The following is a 22,061-nucleotide window of genomic DNA, read 5'->3' on the forward strand; positions in this document are numbered from 1 at the left end:
GATTCAATAAAAACGGAATAATTGAGGCAAAATAAAAACTAAAAAATATAACTATATGACGTCCGGGACGACCTTTATGTTGCGTGAGCTGGAAAATAAAAATGCTACAATGAAATGTCAAGCTCGAGAAGGTAAAAGCGAAGGCAGGCACGAAAACAAGGTTTTTCTGTAAACTTAACCAAGAAAAGAATTGAATTGAGCTCCAGACTTGGTTTATTTCAGCGAGCCTTGACATTCTACAAGAGAATTAGTGGTCAGTAGATATATCGAGCTTTTTCTATGCTCTCTCTCTCTCTCTCTCTCTCATCTCTCTGCTCTCTCTCTCTCTCTCTCTCTCTCTCTCTCTCTCTCTCTCTCTCTCTCTCTCCTAGAGAACATTTAACCGCATGTTCATTTCCAAAGTGTAATGAGGACGTACGAGGAAAGATGGCCGTACGTTCTGCTGTATTTATGTATGTTTTTGATCTATATATAATTTTTGTTCCAAGTATTTATATATTCTTGTCAAAAAATAGGAAAAAAGAAGAGGGGAACGGAGATGTAAATAGGGAAAGAGAAACTCATACAAGAAACGAATGATAGAAGTTGTGCAGAGAGAGAGAGACCTTACCTTACCTTACAGACCTTACATCTTGTTCGGGTTGCCCCAGGTCCCTCAGTGTGAGGCACCTCTAATGTCTACCAGAGAGTTGCTAGTACATCTTCCGGTATATTTTGCATCTTCCAATCTTGGATGGTCTGGGATGCAGTTTAGATATTTGTCGAGCTTATTCTTAAACACATCTACGCTCACTCCTGATATATTCCTCAGATGAGCTGGCAACGCATTGAATAGACGCTGCATTATCGATGCTGGTGCGTAGTGGATTAATGTCCTGTGTGCTTTCCTTATTTTTCCTGGTATAGTTTTGGGCACTATTAATCTACCTCTGCTTGCTCTTTCTGATATTTTTAGTTCCATGATATTTTCTGCTATTCCTTCTATCTGTTTCCATGCCTGAATTATCATGTAGCGTTCTCTTCTCTTTCTAGACTATATAATTTTAAGAATTGTAGTCTTTCCCAGTAGTCTAGGTCCTTAACTTCTTCTATTCTAGCTGTAAAGGACCTTTTGTACACTCTCTATTTGTGCAATATCCTTTTGATAGTGTGGGTACCATATCATATTGCAATATTCAAGTGGACTACGAACATATGTTTTATAAAGCATAATCATGTGTTCAGCTTTTCTTGTTTGAAGTGCCGTAACAACATTCCCATTTTTGCTTTACATTTTGCCAACAGAGTTGCTATTTGATCATTGCATAACATGTTTCCTATTCATCATCACACCAAGGTCTTTAACTGCTTCCTCATTTGTGATGGTCTCATTATTAGGTCCCTTATATGCATATAGCTTTCTTTCTCTGTCTCCATAATTTATTGCTTCAAATTTATCAGAGTTAAATACGCCATCCTATTTACCTCTTGCCGCCCAAATGCATATACTTTGTTAAGGTCTCTTTGTAGAGCGTTCCTATCTTCATCACAAGTAATTTCTCTACTTATTCTTGTGTCATCTGCGAAACTACTCACTACCGAATCCTTCACATTATTGTCTATGTCTTCAATCATAATAACAAAAACAGTATTGCAGCTAACACCGTACCTTGCGGCACACCGGATATTACCTTGACTTCATCCGATTTCTCGTCGTTTGCAATAACTATCTGTTTTCTGTTGTGTAAAAATTCTTTGAACCATCTTCCTACTTTATCCACGATATTGTGTTTTCTAATTTTCTTCGCTAATATATTATGGTCTACTTTATCAAAAGCTTTTGCAAGTCTAAATAAACCACATCTGTTTCATTTCCGCTTTTCATATTTTTGAATATGTTCTCACGGTGGACTAACAGTTGGGTTTGTGTACTTTTTCCGGGTACGAAACCATGTTGTCCTTTATTAAACAAATTATTTTTTATTAAATGTTTCATAATATTTTTCTTCATTACCCTTTCATACACTTTCATAATATGTGATGTTAGACTCACAGGCCTATAATTACTTGCCTCTAGTCTTTGATCCACTTTTGAAAGTAGGGGTAATATATGCTAATTTGTGCTCATCATAAATCTTGCCTGTATCTACACTTTGTCTTAATAATATTGCAAGTGGCTTTGCGATAGAATGAACTACTTTCTTTAACAAAATAGCAGGAATTCCATCAGGCCCTGCAGCAGCTCCATTTTTAATTTCATTAATAGCCTGCACAATATCAGCTTCATTAATATCTATGTCAGCTAAATATTCACTATTTCATCCCTTACTTCTATATCATTATCTTCATTATCTATTTCTAGGGTGAATTCTCTCTTATATCGTTCTGCCAGTATGTTGCAAATTTCCTTTTTTTCATTCGTTAATCTCCCTTCAATTCTCAGAGGGCCTATTTCTATTCTTCTTTTATTCATCTTCTTCGCATATGAGTATAATAGCTTGGGGTTTTGCTTGATATTTAATAGGGTTTTTTCTTCCAAGTCCCGTTTTTCATTTTCTTTTGATTGTATAATCTTTTGTTCTGCATTTTCTATCTTACTTTTAGTTCTATAACTTTCCATGCATTTTTTTTCTTTTGCAAGAACCTTTTTTGTTTTTTCCACTTTCTGATTTTCTGGAACAAGATCCTTCTGTCTCTTGGTATGCATGAATGATGTTTACTTTTCTTCGTTCGGTATATATTTTCCACTATTTTTTCTCCAATATTTTATATAATATCTCCGTATTTACCCTTATGTCATCACTTACGAAATGTTATCCCAATCTTTGTTTAATTCTTCATTAATTTCTGACCATTTTATATACTGTAGAAGTTGTATTTTCCATATCCTTCCCACTTTTTCATTTCTTGCTTATCTCTATTTTCACTTGCTTTGGAATGAACGTTTAATTCTATGACATTATGGTCTGAAAATATTCGCATTATAAACTATTATTTCTTTAACATAATTCATCTCGTTTCACAAATACTAGGTCTAAAGTATTTTCCTTTCTTGTTGGCAGGTGATTTATTTGTTGAATGTTGTATTCTAGTAGCATATCTAATAGCTTTTCAAATTGCCTCTTATCTTCTGCACTACTATTACTCTCTTTTTTATATGTATAAGTACAACCACAATCTCCTATTCGCGTTCTTTCCATTCTACGAAAGGAAAGTTGAAGTCACCAGATAGGAGAATAGTCCAGTCCTTGTGATTTCTACATATATCATATCCAATCCAATTTTTCAATTATTAAGTCAAACTCTTTAGTATTAGGAGGTCTATATATTACTATGTTCATCAATTTTTCAGATTCAAATTCTACCGCTATTAGTTCACATTCTGAGTTACTATATTTCTCATATATTTTTCCCTTTGTTTTTTGTCTTTCCCATATATTGCGGTTCCCCCTTGATTCCTATTTTTTTCTATCTGATCTATAAGTTTGGAACCCTTTTATTTGATCATCCTTCCCAGTCTCTTGGGAATACCAGGTTTTTCACTATATTCATTATATCTATTTTCTTTTCATTTTGGGTTAGTTCTTCTAAGTACTCTATTTTTCTTTTTGAGTTACTCGTAACTAAACCCTGCGCATTCATCACTATGATGGTTTGCTGTGTCTCCTTCATTTAATTAATGGTAGTAATAAGGATTTTCCCCATGTCTTTCCTGTTCTGGTATGTTGTTCTTTTTTCTTTTTTTTTCATTTCCAGAAATTCTGACATTAAAAAAATCCAACTTTTCCATAATATTGATCTTCCTTCATCATAATTATTCATTTTGTGTCTGAATCTGCAATTTTCGCCGTTTCTGCAATATCCTCTTGCATAATAAATACAGTTATTATCTCTTGAGTAGAAATTTCGGAGCTGATGCTTTGAAAGTTTTTTGCTGACACCTCTGCATATCTCATTGGTGGTTTGCTTTTCTCTTTTACCTGATATTTCTTGATTTCTCTCTTTATTTGTTTCTTTCTTATTTTGGATTTTATTACTTGGTTGGTTATTTATTTGATTATGATTCATGGCTACAGGGTGCATATATTTGCATTTTTTTGTCGAACTTACATCCTTTTCCTTCTTTTAGGTTTTTACATATTTTTGGATGCAGATCTCTGCAATCATCCCCATATCCATCTAAGTATGCACATTTACCATATATTTCATAGTTTTGACATATCTTAGGATGTTTGTAGTAACATCTTTCTCCAAATCTGCAATTCCCTCTTTTCAAAAGGTTGCAGATTTTGTCTTTCTTGTCTATATTTTCCTCTTCCGTCATTGTATAGATCTGGGTAGAGCCTCTTCGGGATTTGCTTTCTGTTGTCATATCGTAATTTATTTCTTCGTAGGTATGCTGCTTTATTGCCTCATATGTAGTATCAATGAGTATCTCTGCATCCATACTTTTATCTTGTTCTTTGTTTTCCTTATTTTTTTTCTGTCATTTCATTTTTGTTTACTTCTCTTCCGTTTTTTCCTCTTCTTCTTTTCTTCTTCTTCTTCCTCTTCTCTTCTTCTTCATCCTCAACTATTTGTACATTCAATCTTGATTTAATAACATTGTCTATCCATGATAGACATGTTGAACAAAAAATTCTTGATCTTTTCTCAAATCTTGTATTACCTCAGCACACTGTGGATGGGTCGGAATGTGCAGCAGCACATTTTCTGATTAGGTTTTGTGGATTGACTATGCTATACCAAACCTTACACAGTTTGCATGCTTTTGGCATTCTTTTTCCTAATGCATCAATTAGGATATTCACAAGATTCACCTTATTCATTTTCTTTGTCGGAATATGTTGGTTTTATGTATATTTTCTTTATGAGTCTCTTGACCACTTGGATTTTATTTGGAACTTCTTCAATTATTTTCAAGATATTTTCATTAGATTTGTTCCAGTTTGAAGGATTATATCTTCTAATATATCTATGAATGCTTTGTATCTTTTTGGTTAGGACTGTTGCTGATTTTCATAGATGAGAAATGCCAGTTCCCTTCTGCTACCTCATCGTATTGCGAATCTGCTAGACACGCCAAATTACGCCACCTCTTCCCGCAGTTGGAACTTACTGCCATCTTGTTCTGATTTATAGTATTACACTTGATAAACTAACTTAGAAGACGCTTATCCTACTATTTTCACACTAATCTTATCACCGATAGTTCACGAACACTTCTAGATATTTCTCAAATTCTAGTCGTATGTTAAACTTGTGATATCTGTTGATTAATCTGACTTCACGCGGGTACGACTCACCAAGCAAGATGGCTACTTACGAGAGAGAGAGAGAGAGAGAGAGAGAGAGAGAGAGAGAGATAGAGAGAGAGAGAGAGAGAGATAAAACCACTGGTAGAAAGGTATGATTTAGACATTTATTTATGTTCTACATGTAAGTCTGGTACCTACAAACACGCACACACACACAGTATATATGTATATATATTTTATATATATATATATATATATATACATATATACATATATATATAGATATATATATATTATATATATATATATATATATATATATATATGAATATATATGTATATATATATATATATATATATATATATATATATATATATATATATATACATATATACATATACATATATCCATACAAATATATATATATATATATATATAGTATATATATATATATATATATATATATATATATATATATATATATATACATATATATATACATATATACATATACATTTATATATACAAATATAAACACAATTACATGTGGAACATAAATAAATTTCTGATTCACGTCGATATCAAGACCAAGCCATTCAATTGAAAGGCAAGAGCGTTAACAACTGAACCACACAAGTCTTTAAAAAGTTGGAACCTGTGATTTGTGTAGTTCAGTTGGAAGACCCCTCGACTTTCAATTGGAAGGCCTTACAAAGATCGTCAAAGGAGGAAGACAATAAATAGTCTATTGCTATTATCATTATCTACCTGATAATTCCATTCGAATTAACTCTCATCTAAGAGGAAGCTTAGCTTATCCTTAGGCAGACGGTTACTTGGTTGAAGGTTGGTGAAACCTTACCCCATTAAATCAAGCTCCTCTCTCTCTCTCTCTCTCTCTCTCTCTCTCTCTCTCTCTCTCTCTCTCTCTCTCATAATGGTAATAGCATAGATCAGCCAAGTCAATTCAGTGAGGACAGTTGTTACAGTGGTAAGAAGCGGTACAACAATTCTGAAACCGTTCTACAAGTAATCTCTCTCACCCTTCATGCACACCTTTCTCCTTTCTTCCTTTTTGATGTTCTCTTCCCCTACATGCATCTCCCTTCCCTTTCCTTCCCTCCCCGTCCCTTTTTATATTTTTATTCTCGTGTCCTCCAATATCCCTTGGTATTTTATGGCAGCCATCCACCCTCAGAGAGAAATTAGGGCGAGTTTTACGCTCCAGTAATTCCTTTGGAAATATTCTCGTCTTTCGCTTTCATTACCGAAGCTAATTGTTTGTTCCGTCATTTGTTTCTTTAGTTGGATGTATGCGTCTCATTTCCTCATTATCTGTTAAGGTTGCCTCCTCATTTCATTACGTTCATAGATAATGATGATGGTGATCATCCTATTCTTCTAATTATTGTCATTAGTATGACTACTATTATTTTCTTATAAAAAGCACATACTCGTATGACTCTCCAAAATGGCGAGGAAATAGATAATGGTGTCGGTGTAAATCTATATTAAAGATATATGTATATTTTAATACATATTTACAGTGACACCCTTGTGGTATTCTTCACTACTATAATAATGATAATAATAATAATAATAATAATAATAATAATAATAATAATAATAATAATAATAATAATAAATTATTATCATCATCATCATCATCATCATCATTATTATTATTATTATTATTATTATTATTATTATTATTATTATTATTATTATTATTATTATTATTATTATTATATCATCATCATTTAAACTTAAATCTTGTCTAATGTACTCCAGAAAAGGTATTAGTTTCATTTCAATAGCATTCATGATCTCATTTATGTCACAGGTATTGGCAATAATAATCGGGCAATGTGTTGGGGAGATTTCCATAGCATACATCATATGAATTTAATGAAATGAGTGTACTTTTGCAATTGTGTTAAAAGGGGTCTGCATCTATCTTGTTGCTTAAACACACGTGCATACACCCAAATATAAACCCAGTTTAGCAGAAGGAGATTCTCAGGATCTTTTTTCTTAAATGTATAAATAAATACTGCGAAATATTATGAAAGGCCAAATCATTAGGAATTCCTGACATCTGATCTTAGCATAAAAAGTGGAATATTTTCCCAAACGAAATATAAATAGTGCCAGAAAGATGAACATACTATTTGCTAAACTTTTCACTGATGGTAGAAAGCCATATCTCAATTTCCCTATGCAAATGAGGTGCAGCTTGGAACTATATCTCAAGCGAGATATCCCAGCAGCTTCGGGAAAATAAAAAGGGATAATAAAAACGTCGTTTGCAAAGCCTAACGATAATACAGTTTGAATTTCCTTTGAAAAATCGTTTTAAGGGAAAAATGGTTCAACAAGAATCTTATTTTCTCCGACAATTTGAATACTGAACAGATGGTAATTTTCAATGAGCTTTTCTCTGGGATAGAAGGTTATTTGGGATTAATGGAATAGAATTTAGCCTCCCTCAAACATAAAGATTAGCACCAGTTTGTAAAACCTGCTCCGTAAAATTAATATTTCGGAAAATGTAATTTCTGCCACAATCATTAGCGTAGATTCGGTAATTCTAAAGAATGACGTAACTGGGCGATATTCGTGAAAAGGCTACACACGTTATTTTAAATGGAAAATTGGATTAGTTAGAATATCTTTAAATACAGTACAGAGATTAACTCAAATATTTATTTCTTATTCAGTGATCCATTTTGACTTATCAAAGACAGAAACAAGAGTAAGGAAATCAGGTATGTATACATCAAAGATTTGGTCAAGATGAAAAACTCTTCTTCAAAACAATAATTGCATAAACCAGCTTAGATTCAGCAAGTTTTTGTCAAATCTAATCAGCCATCCAACCTTTCACAACTATGCTAGTTCAACTTCGAACTCAGGAGAAGTGTTAAATTATTTGTAATATACAACGAGGAGACGACCGGTAGAATTCAGCGGATTAGATCTTTCTTCTTTTGATATTGAATCAGAAATATGCGCTACATTCTCCATTTCGCGTTTCTCTCTGCTGGAAATCCGACAGCGTTTTCGAAATAGTATTTTGGAAAGAGACGAGCTTAAATTGCTTAATATTGAATAAATTCTTAATAGTTACAAGCATTTAAAAAATGGGTATAATGTAATATGAATAGTTTATCGAAGCTGAAAAAAAGATTCTATAAGTTCGTACATTTATGTTGGAAACACTCATTGCACCAGTTCTCAGGTATGAATGTTGGAAAAGCTAGGTTCCTGGGTCTGACTTCTGGGGCGGTACGTAACGTCCCATGGGTCCTCAGGACTCTCTCTCTCTCTCTGTCTCTCTCTCTCTCTCTCTCTCTCTCTCTCTCTCTCTCACACACACACGATTTGTTATTTTAGAAAATGTATTACGTAAAGTCTTCAGTCTCTGAACAACTAAGTAATTCTGATGTAAAATATTGGGAAAATTTTGTTTTTGACGCTATATAATATTTCATATCTGGTGATTATCATGTATATTAATTCATTTTCTATTATATTGTCAAATCGTCTGTTGATTTTATTATTATTATTATTATTAGAAGAAGAAGAAGAAGAAGAAACCTTGATTTTTTACTAAATCAGAATTCTTTCTTTTAGTGGATAAAAAGTATTTCATCTTTTAATCTGCATCAAATACCCCTAAAATAAAAATAAAATAAAGCTAGACCACCACTACACTTCACTCAAAGGCATCGCTTCTTTCCCACCGTCATCCCTACAGTATGGGGTCGGTTGCCTAATGCGTTTTCTCCACTGCCTTCTATCAGAGGCATCATTCTCCACCAAACATCTTCGCTCCATATCATATGCCTTACATCAGGCATGGTTTATTGTTTGGCAAAAGGGTTTTTACGCATGCCTTTGCTGTCAGCCACAGTTATTGGCGGTGGGCCTCGCCTCTGACTAAACAGTCCACCTGCAAGGCAGCAGTTTCCACAATTATTGACAGTGGGCCTAGCCTTTTACTAAAAGGAAGCCTACATGGCAGCAGTTTTCCACAGTTATTGGCTGTGGGTCTAGCTTTTACTAAAAAGTAAAACAGCAAGGCATCATCTGTCCTTTTAGTCGCCTTTTACGACACGCAGGACCGACGGTGGTAGTATTCTTTTTCCCCTACCACAGGGCTGTTCATTCAAAGGCATCACAACCACGCAATATTCTCTTCTGGCAGTCTGAAGCAATTTCGAAAACAGAAACCATCTTCTCAAAAGAGAGAGAGAGAGAGAGAGAGAGAGAGAGAGAGAGAGAAGACGGAAAATACCCGCTGCAGCGTTCAGATATTTTACGACATTACCGCCAGGGAGAACATTATAATTTCCCTTCCTCATATAAGGACGGGACTTTTATCTCCTCGTGTCTAGTGGCGCATGAAAGTTATTAGTTCCCCCATCCGAAAATGGGTTTCCCCTTACAGAAAACGAGTCATTAGTTTTCCGCTATTTTCTCGCCCGATATTCACGGATATTAGTTGAGCGTCGTTCGTGATTATTTGCAAATGACTCTTTATTTAGAAAGACGGGCCATTAATCCCCCTTTCGAAACGCGCGATAAAATTAAAGGAAAATGAACGTGTAAATAAAAAAGGAATGAAAAAACGAGTCTCCTCTCTCTCTCTCTCTCTCTCTCTCTCTCTCTCTCTCTCTCTCTCTCGTCAGGGTCATTTATCATTTTAATGAAGCACATTTGTTAAGAGTTACCTTTCTTTTTTCTCTTCTTTCAGTCAGGATGTTGGAGGGAGACTTGAGTGATAAAAGTTCTAATCCGGGATTTTCTCCGAACGTGAGTGATATTTTTACAGTCAACATTTTCTCGAAGCATCGTGTTTGGTCGTTCTAAGAAAAGAAAATATACGTTCATTTCGCCCGATATCACACACTTGAGCGATTCAAGACGCAAGTATTTGTTTCTTAAGAGTGTTGGACACTAAGGAAAGGTAGGCACCAGTATATACAAGGTTCATCCTCGACCCGCAGAATTCAGGATGAATATACTCTGAAAGATATTATCATATTTGTCTGTCCGGAGGCCTTTGTATTAAGGCTCATCAGCAGTTTGTCGATACCATTCCATCACCCTCACACCACACCACTCACAATTATATAATATACAATGCTGTCATTCTTAGATGTGTGGGATTTCCCTTTCTAACAAAATGAAAATTATTTCTCTTTTACTAGTAGTAATTATAGCCATTCATTTCGCTTTTAGAAATGTTGAAAAGATTAGTTTTTTATTTATAATGTCGACTTCCCAAAAATAAAAACTGGAATTGTAACCGTCTCCGAAGAAATTCAATTATATAAAATTATCCGATTTAATTTTATCACCCACCAGACATGAATCACTTTCAATGTCTTTGGACACATTACCCTTGAATGATTTAGCTGTTTTCTCTGGGATGTTCCAGCTTATTTTTGATAACTTTCCTTCAAAGAAAATCGATGAGGACAAAAGAACATTAATTGTGATTACAGCTAGGGTACGTTGCTTTTGCTTTTTGTACAAAAGTCATTTGCCTGAGGGCTTTTCAGACTGGCGATTATAATGAATGTTGCAAGACTCAATTTTAACATAAGACGATGCAACTTATTTTAGGATTAGATCCATGTAAATATTATATATGTTCTTAATATAATACTGATGTTATCTTTCCAGCGGCTTACAATATAAACTCTGAAAGATTACTAATGTTTCTTAGGGATAAAATAATTGAAGAAATTATTTAACATTAGCCAATTATCATAAATGATAGGATACTTCATTCTTTCATTACAAAAACAAAGTATGTAGATATTGTATAGTAACAATTGGAATAATAATAAACCGCTTATATCAGTTAATATTCACCTATACGGTTCCTAACTAAGAAGATTTAGTTTAAATGTCATTTCTAAAAAAAAACTTACGAAACTCATTTGCATACATTCAGCTGAGAAATATTCCAGCCAGAAAAATGAGAGAAAATATTTCAGACAAAGAGACGTATTTCATATTCTCTTTTTTCCTTCCTCATTTTCTGAGGCAGCGGTCTCTTCTGCTTTAATGAGGACCTTTAGGCATTACCTAGACTCCTTAAATGCCAGCCAAGTGGCACTTCAAGGGCGAGCAACCCTAGTGCTGGAAATCTCTCTCTCTCTCTCTCTCTCTCTCATAGAAAATATAAATGGACCAGATATCACTTTCCCTCCCACTCCAAGAATGCAAGTGCCCCATTAACCTGTTCCTCTCTCTCTCTCTCTCTCTCTCTCTCTCTCTCTCAATTATAAAAGAAATAGATCTGTGTAATTGTATGTCACGCAAGCATTAAAAGGATTGTAAGATACGTATACTTCCATCCTTCTCTACTGTTACCTCTCCACTCAATCCATCTCTGTCTCTGTCTCTGTCTGTCTGTCTGTCTGTCTGGTTGTCTGTCTGTCTGTCTGTCTGTCTGTTTGTCTGTCTGTGTGTATATAATATATATATATATATATATATATATATATATATATATATATATATATATATATATATATATATATATATATATATATATTCTTTCACGTAACTGTAATGAAATTAAGATCATTCATATGTAACATGATGGAAGTAATGACATTCTGTTCTAGCATTATTTTAATAATTAGGGTTCAGTATGAGAGAAGTAAATATTCTTAGGTAATTGCGAACAAAAATCCAGTTACTAAGCAGAGTCCATTAACAATTTTACAACACCTTTCTTATAGAACAAAGACAGAGTAAAATCTTGAAAAAGTAAAAAAAAAATGAGAGAGAGAGAGAGAGAGAGCAAATCCTACAAAAAAAATCTGTGACGGAAGTTTTTATACTAGCCACCCCATTAGCTCGAGAATGTGAACTGGTGGAAAAGTGACGTTCATTATGTATGTTTTCAGTTGTGTATTTTTTTTTTATTTTATCTTTAATACGGAGGGTTCTAATGGACTTTCTGGAAACTATGGTTGAATTTTAGATATGAATTCTTCGGAGTAACACTATAGTCATAGCAGACGAGGTGCAACGTGATCCGTTGTGGATAAGTCGCAAACATAATTGCATTGAAATGTTAAGCGGAAAAGGCACGGTAAAATCATTTTCCTTTCATCCAGTGGATTTTTTTAGCTTCATTTTATTTAATTAACAACTTTTTTTAGATCCATTGTAAGGCCAGCTACAAGTGTAATTGCCTATTTTCCTTCACTTTGCATTTGCTAGAAAGTTTCAATACAAATTTAGCTCTTTTTTTCAGGGATTTCGAAAAACTTGAGTGTAATAAACCTCGAGGTAAATGCTTGATTCCACGTCCGTTAAAGTCAGAGTTTAGGATATTTTAACAGATTAACCCTCATATCGTTGAATGTGAGATACTTGTACTACGTTGTAAAATGAATAGCTACTAGATATATTTAAGATATCGTCACAAAAAAAATCATTGATTATACATGAGAATGTGAACATTTCAGGCTTAATCAGTTTCTCCCCGTTAACGTTTTAATGTTTGCGAGGCAGAGGTACTGTGAACGATTTGCTTTCCCGCTGAATGCACTTATGAGACCCGACATCTATAACCAGTGCTAATATTGCCGATAAGTTCAGAGTAAGCTGGATTTGTGACTAGAATAAAAAAGGAATCCAAAGTCACCACTTTCCTTTTATAGAATGATGAAAATTTCTTATGTTATGTGGGCAGTTTCATTTTATTTTGCAAATTTTTAAAGGATTTTACTCATGAGTATTTAAACCCTCTGAAAATCGATAACCTCTTTGTAGTGAGTGTAATAATGAGAGAACCGTTTCTGCTCTTGATAAGAAATATTATCTTCTGAGTCCCCTTGAGACTATATATGGTTCACTAAGCGTAACATTACCAATTGGCATATAACCTGTTTGCTTTATTCATTATTTTATATTTTAAATTGTAATTCTATGAAAATAAAAAAAAAATAAAAATTACTTCCATTCAATGTGAACAATATCTTCATAGGAAACAAACACGAGGTCTTATCAATCTTTAACATATGTTGCGTTCCTGGTATAAGAAAGCATATATATTTTTCTATTTCTTTAGCTGTCAACAATATTTCTAATAAAACATTTTTCTTCCTAGTATGTCTCAACCAAATAGAGAGAGAGAGAGAGAGAGAGAGAGAGAGAGAGAGAGAGAGAGAGAGAGAGAGAGAGAGAAACCCATATGGTAAACAATATTAACACAAGATTTAGTACCACACACCCAGCACACTAACATTCAACAGAAACCAGTAGATTTAACAGGAAAAGAGATTTTTCTGCTTCCATGACATGTACGAGAGGAATGTTTGTCTTCATTAACTCTAAACCAGATGGACAGACTTGCATGAGCCTATTTTCCAAGAATTTCGGTCATTCTATTTCCTGTAATGGTTCTGTCATTGATACCTGAAGAGGAAGCGTTTTTGGAGCGTTTACACACATACACAAACACACACACACACACACACACACATATATATATAATATATATATATATATATATATATATATATGTGTGTGTCGTGTGTGTGTGTGTGTGTGTGTGTGTGTGTGTATGTAAGTCTGTCTGCATGTGTGTTCGTTTGGTAAAATGACCAAATGTTGCCTTGAATCTTCTTCGTAGTATACTATATATATTTTGAAGGTCCCGGACTCTGAACTTCCAATCATTTTAATGATCTGCTTTAAAATCGGAGAAAACCTGACTGTATTGTTTAAATAGTAATTCACCAGAAATAAATACAAATTTGGAGTCATATAGGTATTGTAACAAAATAAGAAAACATTTAAAACCAAACAACTAATTCGCTTTTTCTTAATAATGTGTTCTGTCATTGATTTATCACTTATATATATCGGGAATAAGTATGGGGTTAGGAACTTTAAACTCCAATAACTACTATATGCATTTTAGAATACCAAAAATATAATGAATTCTTCAAAAGGTTAAAAAAATGGAAAATATTTACCAAATAGGACCTTTCCTCTTTGCAGCCGCACAGCGTCAGTTGATAGAAGCCGTCTCACCTGAGGCTATATTCTCATCCACGGCCTATTAATGCATGCAAATTTCACAGGGACCTCACCCTTCCCACCTACAACCACCAGGGCCGAACAAATGCAGCTGGGATGACACTGACGTCCCACAAAGCGAGAGAGGTGAGGCATCTCGCCTTAACTTCCATCAGGGAAATGACAGCGAATGGAGATGATCGGCTATTCTGATGGCATTCGACAATTCAGGCCAACTTTGCTCTCTCGTGTCGGGACAGAGCGGTGGAGCTTCCTTGAGGCTCGGCTCTGAAAACGTTCCGAGGTCTTTATTGTGCATTTGCATTTGTGCCTGCTCGAATTAATTTTTATTGTTTTATCTTTTTTTTTATTTAGATAGGTAGGAGTGTTGAGAAATATTATCAGTATTTTGGTATTTCGTTCTCAATATTTCGTTTCATATTTTGGACGTGAAATGTAAAACTTTGTCATCCATGCGAAAATAGATACATCCATCGATCTGTTTATGTATTTCATAGTTTAAAGCATCAGGCTAACCATTACTTTGATTTGTTTCCCCTTCCAATTGGTCACTGTTTTTCAGACATTCATGCCCACCCAACTCTCTCTCTCTCTCTCTCTCTCTCTCTCTCTCTCTCTTTGAAACAGCTTTGAGCATTTCTCATTAATAAAACAATCATTTTACTCTGCAAAGTAAAAAAAAAAATTACAAATCATGAAAACTGAATCGGCACGGAAGCTCTTGTGCTGTTAAGCATATTAGCCTCCTAATGTGAACGCGTGAAAGGTTACTCACACCATGGGCATTTTTGAACGAAACTCATTTTCATTTTGCATTTTTCATTTTTCATTTTTTAATCACTAATCCAGGGGATTCTAATGGACGCCCTTTAATGGGTGTTTAGCTTTTATGAATGAATTTTCCCCAGCAAAAATGATAAAACTTCCACCTACTCTGGTTTAGTGCATTATTATCCGCAGTGGATTTCATATATAGTATACACATACACTGACACACACACACACACACACACACACACACACACACACAGGTACACCAACAAACTAACAACACAATTTAGCTTTGCATATGATGATTAATTTTTTTAGTTAATTTCAATAAGGTACATCTCTCTCCTCTCTCTCTCTCTCTCTCTCTCTCTCTCTCTCTCTTTCTAAATATAAAGTACCAGATTCGATGCTCTCACTGGAATGGGGAGATTAGTAGTAGGAAAGAGGTTGAACTGAGATTAATTTTGTGCGTTAATATGAATATGGTACCCTCTCTCTCTCTCTCTCTCTCTCTCTCTCTCTCTCTCTCTCTATTGTAAAGCACCAGAATCGATGCTCTCGCTGGTTAGAGAGGTCAGTTGTGGTAAGCAGTTGGAACTGAATGAAAACCTGATCCTCAGTGAATCGGAACAAAAATGAGAATACCGAAAAGCGAGCAATTTACGTTACAGGGCTTACTAATATATTATATAGTCATTATCCATGGATATTATTCCACATGCAAAAATATATAGCCAAAATATTCACCGTTAAACGTCATCTGAAAAGATACATAGATAAATAAATAAATAGATAAAATGAATAAATAAATAAATAAATAAATAAATAAATAAATAGATAAATACATAAATAAAACAGCTACTCTCCCGTTGCCATAAGGAAAATGAGGCACGGATGGAAGACTACGAAAAAATAGTCTTCATTCTAGTCTGTCCATCTTGCTTGGGGCAATGAAGAATAGTGATCCGTTCCTACATCTACAGGAAACACAACATTCTCCTATTTTCTTTTTTGCATTGGCCCGTTTTCCTCTTTTGTACCCGAATGTCGTGTGCCTGTTTCACTGTTGAGATTCCGAGTTTATTCCATTAGAGTACTCTGCAAGAGACCCGTGATGGAGCACCGTGTAGTTGTGTAGTGATTACCCGAGGGTAGTGAAGTCTTAACAACAGCTGAGCACATTCTTCTTCTTCTTCTTCTTCTTCTTCTTCTTCTTCTTTTGCTGCTGCTGCTGCTGTATATTTGTTGTTTAAAAATTTGAACAGGTGCAAAATACTTTGATTATTATCATAATCAATATAGTACTCTATGTTTTAGAAGTAAGGTCTAGTGAAAATAACATAATATGACAGATTACCAGATCGTATGAATTAAAGAAAATGCACTTTAGCTATCCAGTTAATTTACCTATATATTCAAAGGGTAAAATAAACATGCACAACAAAATCAAAGCAAACATTCAACCATTCCTACATCAAGAATTACATATCGCCCTCTAAAAAAAATTGCAGCCCTCTCTGAATTCCTGCTATAAGCCCAGTTGACTTTGAAGTCAATTGCAATATCAACACGGGCTGTAGATGCCTGGGCGTTCGTCCCTTCCAGGGAAAAGCCTCTCGTACACACCACTCGCTGCTTCGCAAACATTGAACGTTAACGGCGAGAAACGTTTCTCCTGATTCGTTTCATTGCTTCATATTTTCCGAATATCTCTCGTATAACATGTTTGCTTTGCCGGGCGTTGGTTAAGGCGATGTGGGTGGAGGTGGGGGGATATATATTTAGTCTACTCCATCGCTCCGTATTGACAAAACTGTGTATATGTTCTCGATGGTAGTGTTTAAAATCCTTCTCATACAGCTCTATATATATATATATATATAGATATATATATATATATATATATAATATATATATATATATATATATATATTTCTTTTTCGGTTCGAAGGCAATAACCTTCAGAATAACTGATACTCCTCAGCTTAACCCTTAGTCATGCTTACTGTTTTCATTGAGTATTTCCCAGGGGTCTTTCAATGGCAGCATTTAAAATCCTTCTCCTAGAACTGTAGTTTTTCTTTAATCTAAAGACAATAACGTTGAAGAATACCCCTTTCTTCTCAGCTTATTTTCAAGTCGCTGTTGCTGATTGTAATGAGTATTCTCTTTGTGTTTCTATCGTGTGTCATTCCTTCGTCTACTATGTTTACTTTAAGGCTTTTTTTTCTGTTTAGGTATGTTGCCTCAGAATGGCAGAGCCTTTTGAGTGTCAACAGCTGAGGTTTCTTCTCAATGCCAGATGGGTCAACAGGTGGAAGGCAGGTAAGGATTTAGCTATATACATTGTAAATGTAAGCACAATTTTCTATTAATATGATATGGTACCAACGAAATCCTCTCTCTCTCTCTCTCTCTCTCTCTCTCTCATATATATATATATATATATATATATAGTATATATATATATATATAATATATATATATATATATATATGTATATATATATGTATATATAAAGTATTATATATATATATATCACATTATGTAGATACATACATATATATATATATATATTATATATATATATATATATATATATATATATATATATATATATGTGTGTGTGTGTGTGTGTGTGAGTGTGTGTGTGTGTGTGTGTGTCTGTGTGTGAGAGAGAGAGAGAGAGAGAGAGAGAGAGAGAGAGAGAGAGAGTAACAAGCACAAAACCATGAACCACATACCATGAAACATTACCTTCCTTTAAAGAGCACCAATAAATATTCCATCTTCACCTGTTTAAGCGCGGACAAATATCCCTTAATCATAACAAACAATTAAAGTAGTTAATATTCCCTATTTCCTGTCATTTACCTGAAGAAAGTGGGATGCTGCATCTCTCTCTCTCTCTCTCTCTCCTCTCTCTCTCTCTCTCTCTCTCTCTCTCTCCCTCTCTCTCTGTCGCTTGACAAGGCATCAGTGTCATTTCATCTGCAGACAATTAGTCGTATCATGAATGGACTGTAGACAGTTTATGGAGTTAGGTGTCGCTGAGTTCTCGGCTTCTAAAGCAATTGCATATTCATGCATTGTATAATGAACAGCTAATTAACGTGTAGTTATAACTTTTTAAATTATCACTCTTATAGAACAGATGTGGTGTAATTTCATTCATTTCAATACCGTTTATTAACTTATTTCAATGAATATTTCACTTCACGGAATCTAATAGTTCGTTTCCTTCAATATATTATATGACTCACGGCAATCCAAATTTCCATTGTTTTTCCTGGCTGAATGGTTTAATATTATAAGAATTTATAGGTTTTTCGGATATATGGAACAAAGATCTTGCCCGCGTAAAGCCGTTCGAACGGAAACCATATAACTATTTTCTGAATTAAACTTAATTTAAGAAACTAAGATTTCCTATTACTTTAATAATTGTATGCTTTTATTACTGGAAGTTTAGAATTAAATAGTACTATCGTTAGACTAAGTCTTTCCTTATAGTATATAGTTTCCTGTTATATCATAAAATTTTCGTTGCTAAATTTGCAGCTTGATTTTTCATTTGTTGTATAAATAATAATTAATGATCAGAGATATTGATAGGTAGAGAAACTAATGAAAGCCATCAAACCATATCATAAAAGCAAAAATGATAAGAAAAAAATATTTGGCATTCATTGCATACAGGTGATAGATAATATCAAAGAAACGACAGAAATAACAAAAGAATCTGACAACAGAAGGAAGAGAAGTCAAACGTTCGCCGACCGTGGGAGTGGCACTGAGCTCATATTCTGTAGCCTGTTTTTCCAGGATCTGGTTTCATATCCCGGAGGCGATGCTTTTAGGATGTCTCCCTTCATTCACTCGAGGAGGACGTGTCCTTCCTGAAGTGAATGTCAAGTGGAGTGCGAGGTAAATAAAAGGCCAGGCAGTGCAGAACATCGGTTGAAAAGGAAACTGCTGGTGGAAGACAAATTAACAGAGAAACAATAATGAAATGGATTGTTTTTCGAAAAGAAGAAAACCTAAAGTAGAAAAAATGAATAAAAGTGATCTGTATAAAATACTTCATTAGTCTACGCTCATATAAGATCATTCAGAGGTCGGAAAAAATACAATAATGAAGATACATATTTGGGAAGGAAAAAGACATGTTGATCGGAAATTTTGATTTTATCTTGATTAAACATTTATAAATAGGTATCCTAATACACACACACACACACACACACATATATATATATAGTATATATATATATATATATATATATATATATATAGATATATATATATATATATATATATATATATGTATATATATATATATATATACATATATATATATATATATATATATATATATATATATATATATATATGTATATATATATATATATATATATATATATATATATATATATATATATTTATATATATATATATATATATATATATATATATATATATATATATATATATATATATATATATATATATATATATATATATATATATATTCCAGCTACTGTCCATTCGGGGTTAGGATAACGAGATACCAGTTCAGCTGGCCTTGTTTGAGTGCTTGGCCCTGAGGGCTTATTTGTTTGTCTTTGTTTGTATTGTACTTGATATATATTACCAAAGAAAATATTTCGTGAATTAGATTTATTGCTTTTAGACTAAGGCTATATTTACATCTAACTATTGACTATTGATTATTTATGAAGATATTTTAATAAGCATTATTTTTCTCTATATGATAGTAAACGAAAACTAAGCATAAATAGAGTAAGTTTATTCATTAGATAAAGTGTTAATAAATCGAAAGAATACAGTTTATAACAAAAGCTAAAAGATAATTGGGCAAAAATAATACTCCAAACAAAAAGCACATATGCATAACTCGACGTTTTGCTATTATGTTTTTCTTCTCAACAGTAGTTAATGACATACCTGTTAATTAATTAAGGTGCATGTGATTACGCTTTATTGCTGTTTCGTAATTGCCTCGCAGCAGTAGAACGCAGTGTGAAAAGAGAAATTATTTTTTTCTTCTTTATTTCTCGTTGTGTAAAGGAAAAGGAAGGAAGAGTGTCTTTCATTTTGAGATCAGTACATATATACCATTATCATCTATTCTTTTTATTAACGTCTAATTTCTTATCTATTAGGCGTACGTGTTAGTTCCCCTTTTCATGAGTTGGTGTTGGTGATAATAGATTTTGTATTTGATATTTTGTTTCTTTGTGCAATCAAGTGGAATAAGACGAAAAGCACTTCTGTCATGGAGCACTGGAACATTATATATACACACGCGTATCAGATACAGAGAAGGGATGACTTTTCAAAACAGAGTTATCTTGCCGATGCATGCTGCAACAACATGAGGTAATCAACTTATTTCTGAATAGGATACAAAAAAAAATCTAAAGAACAATTCATACATTAACGAAGGTGTATGAAGCAGCCCTAGTGGAATAGTGGGAAATAAAATAAAATCTTATCATATTTATTCTTTTAAATACACGTTAGGGAGAGAACGTTATAATAAAACTTCCTTTTCATACGTATGCCATGTGAGAAACTTGTCGGAAAAGAAAACTTTACTGGGTTTCTTAACCATGTTTCACTACCTCTACTAGTTCTGCTTCATACACCATCGTTAATATATGAAATTGTTCTTTAGGTTTTTTTTATCCTAAAAGGGAAATTCAGAAGTAACTTAATTACCTCCCTTTGTTGCAGCATACATCAGCAAGACAACTCTGTCGTGAAGGGTCATCACTTTTCTGTGTATCTGATGAGTACGTTTGTGTATATTAGTGTTCTATGACAGAAGTGCTTTTCGTCTTATTTCACTTGATTGCATAAAAAACAAAGCATCAAATGCAAAATCTATTATCACCAACATCAGCACACACACACACACACACACACACACACACACACACACACACACACATATATATATATATATATATATATATACATGTATGTATGTATGTATGTAAGTATGGCATTGCCTGGGAAAACTCTGGAGGACTCCAAAATAATTTCCTGCATCTCCTTGTGTTGACTGTCCCTTTTATCTAGAAATTACTGTACTGACCGTCCCTTTTATCTAGATATTGCTGTAGTGACTGTCTCATTTATCCATGTCTTACTCTGATGACTGTCCCATTTATCCATGCATTACAGTGATGATAGTCCCTTTCATCCAGGTGCTACTGTACTGACTGTCCATTTTATCCAGGTAATACTGTGGTGACTCCCATTTTTCCAGTTACTACTGTGGTGACTGTCCCATTTATCCAAGTATTATTGTTTTGACTGTTACTTTGATCCAGATATTACTGGTGTGAGTACCCTGTTTATCAACATATTACTGTAATTACCATCCCTTCCATCCAGGTATTGCCCTACTGACTGTCCGTTTTATCCAAATATTACTGCGGTGAATGTACATTTTATCCAGGTTTTACTGAAGTGACTCTCCTATTTATACAGGTATTACTGTGCATTCTGTCCCTTTTAACCTGAAAATTACTGTGCAAACTGTCGATTTTATCCATGTGCTACTTTGGTGACTGTCCCATTTATCGAGGTATTACAATGATCCCTGTCCCTTACTTTGGTGACTGTCCCATTTATCGAGGTATTACTGTTCTGACAGTCCTTTTTATCTAGTATTACTATGCTGACCCTCCCTTTTGTCTAGGTATTACTGTGGTGACTGTCCCATTTATGCAGGTATTACAGTGGTGACTGACCATTTATCCAGTTAATACTGTACTAGCTGTCTCTTTTATCCAAACATTTCTGTACTGATTGTCCCTTTAACCCTGGTATTAATGTGGTGATTGTCCATTCATCCAGTTATTACTGGTGTGACTATCTATTTCTTACAGACGTTATTGTGCTGACCGTCCCTTTTATCCGGGCATTTCTGTGGGACTGTTT

Source organism: Macrobrachium nipponense, chromosome 12 (assembly GCF_015104395.2).
Source record: "Macrobrachium nipponense isolate FS-2020 chromosome 12, ASM1510439v2, whole genome shotgun sequence".
Taxonomy (NCBI): Eukaryota; Metazoa; Arthropoda; class Malacostraca; order Decapoda; family Palaemonidae; genus Macrobrachium; species Macrobrachium nipponense.